This window comes from Watersipora subatra, chromosome 1 (assembly GCF_963576615.1).
Source record: "Watersipora subatra chromosome 1, tzWatSuba1.1, whole genome shotgun sequence".
NCBI classification, from domain to species: Eukaryota; Metazoa; Bryozoa; class Gymnolaemata; order Cheilostomatida; family Watersiporidae; genus Watersipora; species Watersipora subatra.
In genome coordinates this window covers 13,142,671-13,152,301 of record NC_088708.1, presented here as the reverse complement: position 1 = coordinate 13,152,301, position 9,631 = coordinate 13,142,671, and positions in this window count along the sequence as shown.

Genomic DNA, 9,631 nt, shown 5'->3' with positions numbered 1-9,631 from the left:
CTTCTGGACAAATCTGGCAAAGTCTTATAATAAAGTATAATATATTTAAATGTAGCAATAAATTGAGAAGGTTTTTGAAAGACAGCTAACAACTGCTTATTTGTTTACTCCGTTACTATGACAACTGACAATGACAGCAGTTCCCACAGACACCATTGATGAAAAGTTTCGCAACTTGTGAAAATTAGCGATAAAGACGATAGAAGGACTTATTTAAATGGTTTCTTTAGTCTCTCTGAGAATAAACAAACTAAAGAAATAAACAAACTCAGTCTTTTTCTATTATTTGCAATTGTTTTTGATGTTTGAGGTGATCTGATTGCCGGGATGTTTTAAGATCGACGAAACTTGATTGCGGTTAAAACGCTCAGAAGCAAAATTTGTGCCGAAATGGCGTCACTAGTTGCGCTACTGCCCGTCACCATCAGCTATTGCACTCAAGTTACAGGGTTACGTGTCTCTAGTCTGTCAGTCTCTTTGCCAAAGTGCAACTATAGGTGTCATAACTTGAATCGATTGAATTGCAAATGATTGAAAAATACTGATACTTTCTGATAAAACCTACTTGAACTTTTTGTAAGTTAAAACTGGCCTCATAGTCAATACAAGTTAGACCCTTGCGTAGAGACTTCTTCTAGTCAGTTGACAATTGTAGGAAAGGTTACAACTCGTTAACTTACAAACCTCATCTGTCAGCTGCCCTACTTACAGAGCTCTACACACTGTCAGCTGCCCTACTTACAGAGCTCTACACACTGTCAGGAATTAATGGTTTCTTTTGAAGGTTTCTTCTAAAAGCTTTCAGGAAATGAAAAGATGTGAGAATTGTCGAAGACTGCTACAACTGCCATCTGAAAACAAAGTTGTAATAGTTTTTAACATGACTATGAAATAAAAATAAACCAGGAAAATTTAATGCACTTCCCTTTGGCTATTAGACAGAAATAGATTAAAGATGATTCACCTTTTTGAGAAATTTATATGTTTCAGCAAAAAGGAGAGCAACGGAGCATTTCCCACAATCACCTTCAGTTATCCTTCTCACTTCTTAGTAATACAGATCTTTCTACATACAGATTGTGTACAGGAAAGTATACAGATTTTGTACAAAACAGTATACATATTATGTACAGGAAAGTACTGTATATAGATTATGCACAGGAAAGTGCTGTTGTCATAGATGCTAAGGAGCAGCCACTGATCAATCAGCGACACATGATTGTTATCATGAATTACTTGTTCATTTTTAATCCATAAATTGATCTTTCAAGCTTCTAGTAAACTCAAATAAGCCGCTGTCTACATAGAGGTATCAAGTTATAATTTACATAGAAGAAACTGCATGTTTTTTTCCTACTTCAACCCTTTCTAATAGTATTTCTATAGCATTGCAAATATCCAAATAGCTATAATGAAATATATAGCAAATATAGCAAGTATAGCAAATATCCAAATAGCTATAATGAAATATATAGCAAATATAGCAAATATAGCAAATATAGCAAATAGTTATAATGAAATATATAGCAAATATAGCAAATATCCAAATAGCTATAATGAAATATATAGCAAATATAGCAAATATCCAAATAGCTATAATGAAATATATAGCAAATATAGCAAATATCCAAATAGCTATAATGAAATATATAGCAAATATAGCAAATATCCAAATAGCTATAATGAAATATATAGCAAATATAGCAAATATCCAAATAGCTATAATGAAAACAACAAGATAGAAAAGGGACAATCTAAAATCTTTATAGAATTTTCAAGCATCATCTTGAAGGATTAACCGGATATCGCAAACATAGGGTTAACAGATTTCTTTAAATTAGTTTTGCTGCTAGTTATCCGCCGGTCTGCCTGGTTAACTGATTACGATGGCCATCTCTAAAAAAGAATGTCACACCCACCACCAAGCTGCCTGATAATGTATTGCAGCTGCTTACACATGACCTGACTGGCAACCTGTCATGACACATTCGCTTGTACAGATTGTTATCTCTCAGCCTATTTGCATATTTTAGCTTATACTGCCTGCCTGTTGAACTGTCACGGATCACCAGCGATGAGAAAGAAAAGCAACATATTGGCCCATATCCATGTGTGAAATTACTGATGTAGCTTACCTCTGGGAAGTACAAATACACGTACATGGTCCTATTTCACATTTCTAATGAAGGTACATTCCTACATTACATTACATGAGACAAAAAGTTAAGCCAGTCAGGTTTAATTTATGACTCTCTAGACTATTAGTAAAAATTTGGTAAGTGCGAAGGGAAGTGAGTGGGATTATGGGTATGTTCTTATTGTAACAACTATCACATAATATCATCTTCCCTTAATAATCATCACACTCCTTATTCTGATGTTTTTGGCTGTTTTACTAATGATTGAATGAATGAATGAATGGATGAATGAATGAATAACTTGTAAAAGTGATAGAATAACTCAAAGAAAAAACTGTCAATGAACTATTTGTAGAAATGGCACCTAATAAGTCTCCTCGGATAGCTGTTTCAGCTGAATATTCATTGCTCGTTCTGGCACTTCTCCTAAGGTTGTGCCGGCATAACTTATATTAATAAATATTCTTTGTTCGGACCAAATAGTCTCATCCTGCACATATTTCATGAACCATGCATACTCTCTGAAGTATACATACTCTATAAAACAAACATACTCTATGAAATATACATACTCTCTAAAGTATACATACTCTATGAAGCAAATGTACTCTATGAAGTATACATACTCTATGAAGTATACATACTCTACTAAACAAACTCTATGAAGAATACTTTTGGCTGAACACAGGATATAAGACTTACTGGAGCACCTGTTGTGCAATAAGATTGTTGCTGTTTTTCTCATTTGTTTTCTACTGTATTCTTGACAGATTAAATTTTCGACACAAATCTTTTTATGATTTCCAGAAAACATCTGAACATCCACTTTAATGTCGCCCATAAATCACGCTTACATACAGACTTGCATCATGAGTCCACAAAACCAAACGCTTGTTATTATAGTAAAGAACTCTAGTTACATAGTAGCTGAACTAAAGACCTGGAATTACCTAAAGACAAGCACAGCACTCTGTAACAATCACTGGGTTTCCATGCTTCAAATAGATTCAAAGTGGACCTCTGCCGACGAATGCGCACCCTGTTTCATCGATTCAGAGTTGCACTTTATTGATTTTTCCAAGACTATCGATGTTCTCCTTAAAAAGAAACTTGTTCAAGTAGACTCGCTTTTGGATCACGGTCACTTTTCAATTCACATTCCATACATTTGTTGCACTAACTCAACCAGGATACGAGATCAGCGTTTTCTTTTAAAATAATATAAATATCCCTCTTAATTACAAAACTGCAACAGAATTTACTACTTGCTATACAGTTATTACTTCAAAATTCGCATGAACGACAATTGCTTTTAGTAACTTTTTCTATGCTAAAAGAGTTAAGCCTAGGAAGAAGTCAGCACCAGTGCATTGGGTATCTCTACGATCGGTAGGTTCAATTATTTAATGAATAAGGTAATAAACTAAATAAAAAGGTAATTATCTCATCATTGTAGTATGAGCAACCTATCATTGGCAATAGCAGTTATAATATACCTGTTTGGTAATGTGATGAAATGAGCTAAGTTTTTACCTCCACTGGGGAGAGCTCAACTGGGTATTATCGATTCGAATCTATCCACTGCAAGCATTTCAATGACATGGAATAGTATTCTCACTGCGAATGCCTTCGCACATATTTTTCAAGCGAAATGGCGTCAAACCTTTTCAGGTTTTACTGTTTCTATGATTCGGAGCAGAAGAAACTCTGAGTCCATTCAAAGCATAGAAACCCAGTAAATGTTCTATTATAATTTATTTTATATTAATAATATTTGTATCGGCTAACATAATACTAATAATAATTTTTTTGGTCCCTTGATAAATGTGTATCAGACATCTGGACATCTTTAAAGGTAGTAGATGAAGCCTCACACTCTCTGTTTCCCTCCAGTGGGCTAGTAAAGGCTGTGCTGTTTCTTCATGTTTGTCTCTAAACCAGCTCTCTGTGAGTTGTCACTCATCAATAACCCTTATCGATGTACTTCCGTTTCATACCTCATTTTACTACTACTTTAAATCTGACTCTAGATCATTCTATGATCAGAATATTTATAGGTATTCTTCCACATATATGACCAAACATCATTTTCTATTCCGTGACACCAACATACTACATCTACCATTGTATGTTTCAGTTTATGAACTTTCTGTTACTACATCATACAACTCTCTCTCTTGACTCCACAATGCTATTAGATTACCAATTTTTAAAACACATTTGTTCAACTCACTCAATAATTCCTGATTTCTGTCTTTTTATTTTGTCTTTCTTTTAAAATGTAATGAAAAACATCATTATCTGATGATTATCAATGTGAATAAAGAGTATGAAAACTTGCTGGTGACACAGGTTTTACGTCAATTGCTGACTGACGTGATAGGGGAATAACATGTCTCATTTCTGAGAGAAACTACATATAGTTTGTTGGTGTTTTGCAGGATGGCTTGTTGTGTCAACATCTTAACAATGGCACAATTTAACGACTGTGTTCAGATGGATCAATTAAGTAACTCACGCATGTAAATGGTAGATTGCCTAAGCTCTCTCTCTCAAAAATTTCTGTATTTTCATTTTTTAAGATTACTAGGGTCAATACAAAACTATACATGCATACATTCTTTGTTTTGTTTTTAAAATAGAAGGGGCAAGAACATGGGTGCTAAAAGCGTTTGAGTTGGGCTCTATTGTTGTACACAAATGCGGTTCGTTGCTTTCTAAATGCATAGAGTTATTTACATCTAGTGGTGTTTATTTCACAAAGATGCCATAGAGTTATTAAACTCTTAGGATTAGGAGAGTTACCTAAGTCTCCGACTAATAAGTCATTCATCAGTTCTATCTAGCTCTACCTTACTGAACTCTTTAGCGGCTTCCTTCCATCTCTTCTCATAAGAGCTAGCAGTCTATCTTTCTACCTTCCTAGACTAGGATATCCTGAAGAAACATTTAATATTTATTAATAGCCGCTAGTTTGATGTGGATTGGAAGGGTCTGGTAACACGTCGACAGACAGCATCTGCAAATGATGACTCGCAACAAACTAGTAGCATTCCCTCTACTTCTGTTATACATGATTGCTTTACTAATGCCACAATAACATGCATCGCTGAAATCCTCCAAGTACTGATTATGTGAATAAATGGAATACGGAAAGGGTGGCCACAGACAAGCGAGGCAGACTGACGTAATACTGTAGCGCTTTCATAACCACCGGTTTAGTAGGGACTATTAGATTTTTTACCAGGAGCTAAAAACCAACCAAATTATTCCATAAACTTATCAACTCTCTGACTCACTCTGTTGTACTGGTGGCTGAAACTCTGCACCATTTATCAACAGAAGCTGTTCACTAAGCTTTTCTTACTATCTAAGCTAAAGCTTTAGCAGCGCTTGCTTCATGACAAAAATTTAGAATAGTTTTTATCAAGCTGTTGAGAATTAGATTAAAACTGGCATTAAATAAATGTTTTGTAAGAATAACAGATATATTCATCTTGAGTTTGTACCTGAGGTTCGTTACTCATAAGTAAAAGAGTTTAAAGGAATACAAACTGCGAGTGAACTTTGAGTTGGGATATAAAATGGTACAAGTAGCATGTAATAAGGAGGTGAGGGTCTTACTGTTACTGTCTATTAAAATATTGGCTATCATAAAATAACCATGAATTGGTGTAATTTTAGATTTTAGAAAAGTGAAATGAGAAAGCCTTTCTTCATTATAGAAATAATACTGTTGGAAACCTCAATGCCTATTCACATGCTCGACTGCGTCGAAATGTGCGTCGAAACTCGAAATGCGCGTTGAATAAATTTCTATTAATATTTTGCACATACCTGAAATGAAAGCCAAAATATGCTTGACAAATGAAGCGTGCAACACAGTATAGCCTTGTTATTACTAGGAATGTTTGATTCAGAGGACTATCACACCTGCTAGAGCAATAACGGATACAGCAGTAGATGGATCAATCTCCTTGGTATAGAGCAGACTATCAGAGGCAATCTTTGACTTTGTAGAGAGAGAGCAGACCACGAGATAGAAGCCGTGCTCTGCTGTGGAAAAAAGGGCAGATGCATGTAGTCACTTTTGATGAAGTTAAAGAAGAAATTTACACATAATTTTAGTAGATTTTATCCGAAAGAATTGGTATTTTTTTATCATTTGCGATTGTTTTGATGTTTGAGGTGGTCTGACTGCCAGGATGTTTCAAGATTAAAATTAGCAATACTTGATCACAGTTAAAACACTCATATCATGCGAAAGTTCATTATGATGTCTATAGATGCAAAGAGACTGACAGAATAGAGACTCGTAACTCTGCAATTTGTACAGAATAACCGATATCAATTATTGTATTTGATAGCAACTAGTCCTTTCGCACGTATTTTTTTCCTGAGCATTTTAATTGTGATCAAGTTTTGTCGATTTTAAACTTGAAACATCCTGGCAGTCAAACACCTCAAACATCAAAAACAACCGCAAATGATAGAAAAATACCGATACTTTCCTGATGAAATCTGCTAAAACATTGCGTAATTTAATTTTTAAAATCATGTAAAATATTGTGAAGTAACTATTGCATGAACAGTATAGCCTATGGTACTAAGGTCAGAACCCCTGCCTCCTGTCATAATTAATGTCAGTTTACTTAGTAATGGGATACTTATGAGTCTCTCTACCTTACCTCTATTTATTCAGCTTTGGTTATAACCTACCCAATAAAAACAACACTCTACAAAACTAATAAATAAAAAACGAAAATTTGTTAAATGGGTAAGGTATGACCTTGTTGAATATACTTTGTAAGTAAAACTTTCCGAAGGAGGAATCAATAAAACTGATAGACACTCTTAACACTCTCAAACTATCAAACGACGGGAAGATGTATTGCTAGAGATAAGCCATTGTGCATGTGTTGACTTTGAAATTCAAAGCTATAAGTATAACACATGCCCTGTCAAACAATAGCCGGTAACCATCTAGCTGGAGCAGCTAGTGGCTGAGGTATATCCTGTATAATAGTCATGCTTGACCTTCTAACCGTTTACTAGTGTCTAATATGTGGTTACATCACTGGCGTGTATATTATGAGACATTAACAATAACTGACTTCATTCCATATTTTATAATTATAAACTTTTACTAGCCGTAAATTCATCTGTTTTAACTAGTCATTTGTAATCTATTTTCTATTTGGTTTGTTTAAGTTAGTGTATTTATTCCGCTTTTGCAATCTAACCAACTAGTGATTTACTTCACATTCTTCTACCTGAACCCAACTCTTACCAGAATAAGCTTAATTTAACATTCTTGTGTCAGTGTACAACAATTTCTACATGAATTGATCAAATTTTCTAATCCTCGTTTATCCAGAGTGATGGTTCTTTACCAGTATTCGATCAAACACACGTGTTTGGTGAGTCATTTTTAGAGGTTCCGCAAAGGTAACACGTTCTATTTACTTTTGCCTATATATTATATATATATATTTTTAACTATGAAAAATTTAATGAACCTATATGCGTCTATATATCTCCACCAAGATATGGTGCACAGATGTAAACTATTGATTGCTCAACGCGAGTAATGTTGTCATCATAACATAAAAGAAGTCTAGCATCAAAATACTGATAGTTGAATCATTTCTCTAAAGAACTTGATGTGTGGTAAGAGGAAGAGTTGTAGTGAGAGCCACTCAAAGCTTACCTCAAAGCTAGTACCTAAAATAGCACCAATTAGCTATTTTTAGCTGCAATAATTATAGAGCTTTGGAGGAAAACTTGCATACCGAATTGTTGAATATTAGTTTCTACCTAGTTTTTCTTACAACCAAACAAAGTCTGCAATTAAATTCTTACTGGAATGTCATCTAGCGAGATAATCATGTTACGAAGGTAAGCCACTAATGTTTAACACCGCTTTATAAGTATCTAACAGTCTCCGGTATTATTCTTAGCTCCCCTCACTATTATAATCCAAATGTACTTGTCCGCTAAACAATGAAGCTGAGGCTTCTACACCGGCCAGTAAAGTTAGCATCAGGAACAAAAGGATCCTTGTTTATACTTGACTGATGCTTTTAAAATTCTGACAAAAGTTTCACTGGGAAATGAGGAGTGAATAGATGGCACGCTCAAAACCTATACAAATTTTTTTCGTAGAACTGAATACAAGGCGTAATTATGACTTTGCAACAGCCTTCCTGTGAAGTACAAGAAACTGGCCCTGCCGGTATTGTCATGTGAGCCGGCTGAGAAACACTTTAGATTCCATAATACTTACTGATAGCGCTACATGTTTCTCAGATAATTTTAACACGACATTCTTGGAGCGTTTACTAGCAGCAGAAAATCCTTTTAATAGAAATTTTGTGGCTTCCTTGTGGCAGGAGTCAGACAGAGATTCTGATGAGAGTTACTCTCAACAAGCAAAACTGCTTATATTTCCATGTTTAAAAATCTAGATTACAGCTTTAACTCTGCTGCCAGGTGTGACCTTTGTGCCAGAGGAAAGAAATGCCAAAGATTAGTTTCGTATGCCGAGTGTTGATGCCGGCCATGCTGGCTGGCAGCGTAACACGTGAGATAATGTGGTAGTCGTTGATAGCATTGCCTGACCAGTTGCTGCTCAATCAATACTTCAAGAGAATTTACAGGGAACTGAAAGTGACCTACATAAAGGTTCAATCAAATTGTTTCGGTTTAGATACGTAACAGAAAGAGAGAGAATATTCCTTTAGCAAAAACTTTTTCTGTAGCTTGCCTTGTGTTTATAAGTTATCTATACATTGCCTGCGCAGACTAGGAGAATGGGCTATTAATTGGTCTACATGGCACTCCCGTAATCGCTATGCCAAACCAACCCTAAGGCTATCTCAATGTTTTTTTAGGCATTTATAACATTGCAGTATTTTTGGTTTTTTTAACTAGCTTGGCAAAGTCATATGTTATAACAGGCTAACTTTCTTCTGAAAATATGTTAAAACACTCTTGTTATGAGGCAGCGACTCTCGAAGTTCCTTATTATTTTGGCTGGTTTACAAAAGTAAAAGCAATCGCTTAGAGGAAGTAAAACCCTAAAACTTGATGTACTTTGAACTTTCATGTTACACGCAAAAAGCAAATATTTTCAGAGCAATTTGCTTTTGTAAGTTGCAAAAGTTGTCCCAAAACATTCAATAGACTAAATATCTAAGCTTGCTTATAGATTTACAGTCTATTTCGCAGCTGAAATAACTAGTAATATTGTTAACTAAACACCAGGGGATGGTTCACTGACCAACAGTATGCAGGAACCCTGCTATAGGTCAAGGCTTGGTTAGGCAGCGCAGAGGAGAGCGCAGCAGTTAAATGGTATGGTGATTATGTGTAATGGGAAGGTAGCTAAACATTGCAAACTATTCATTGAGGATTAAATAGCTCAAGTTCTACTTGTAATCACAGCGATGACGGGCGTCTAGTAGGATCACATGAACGGCTTGCAATACTAG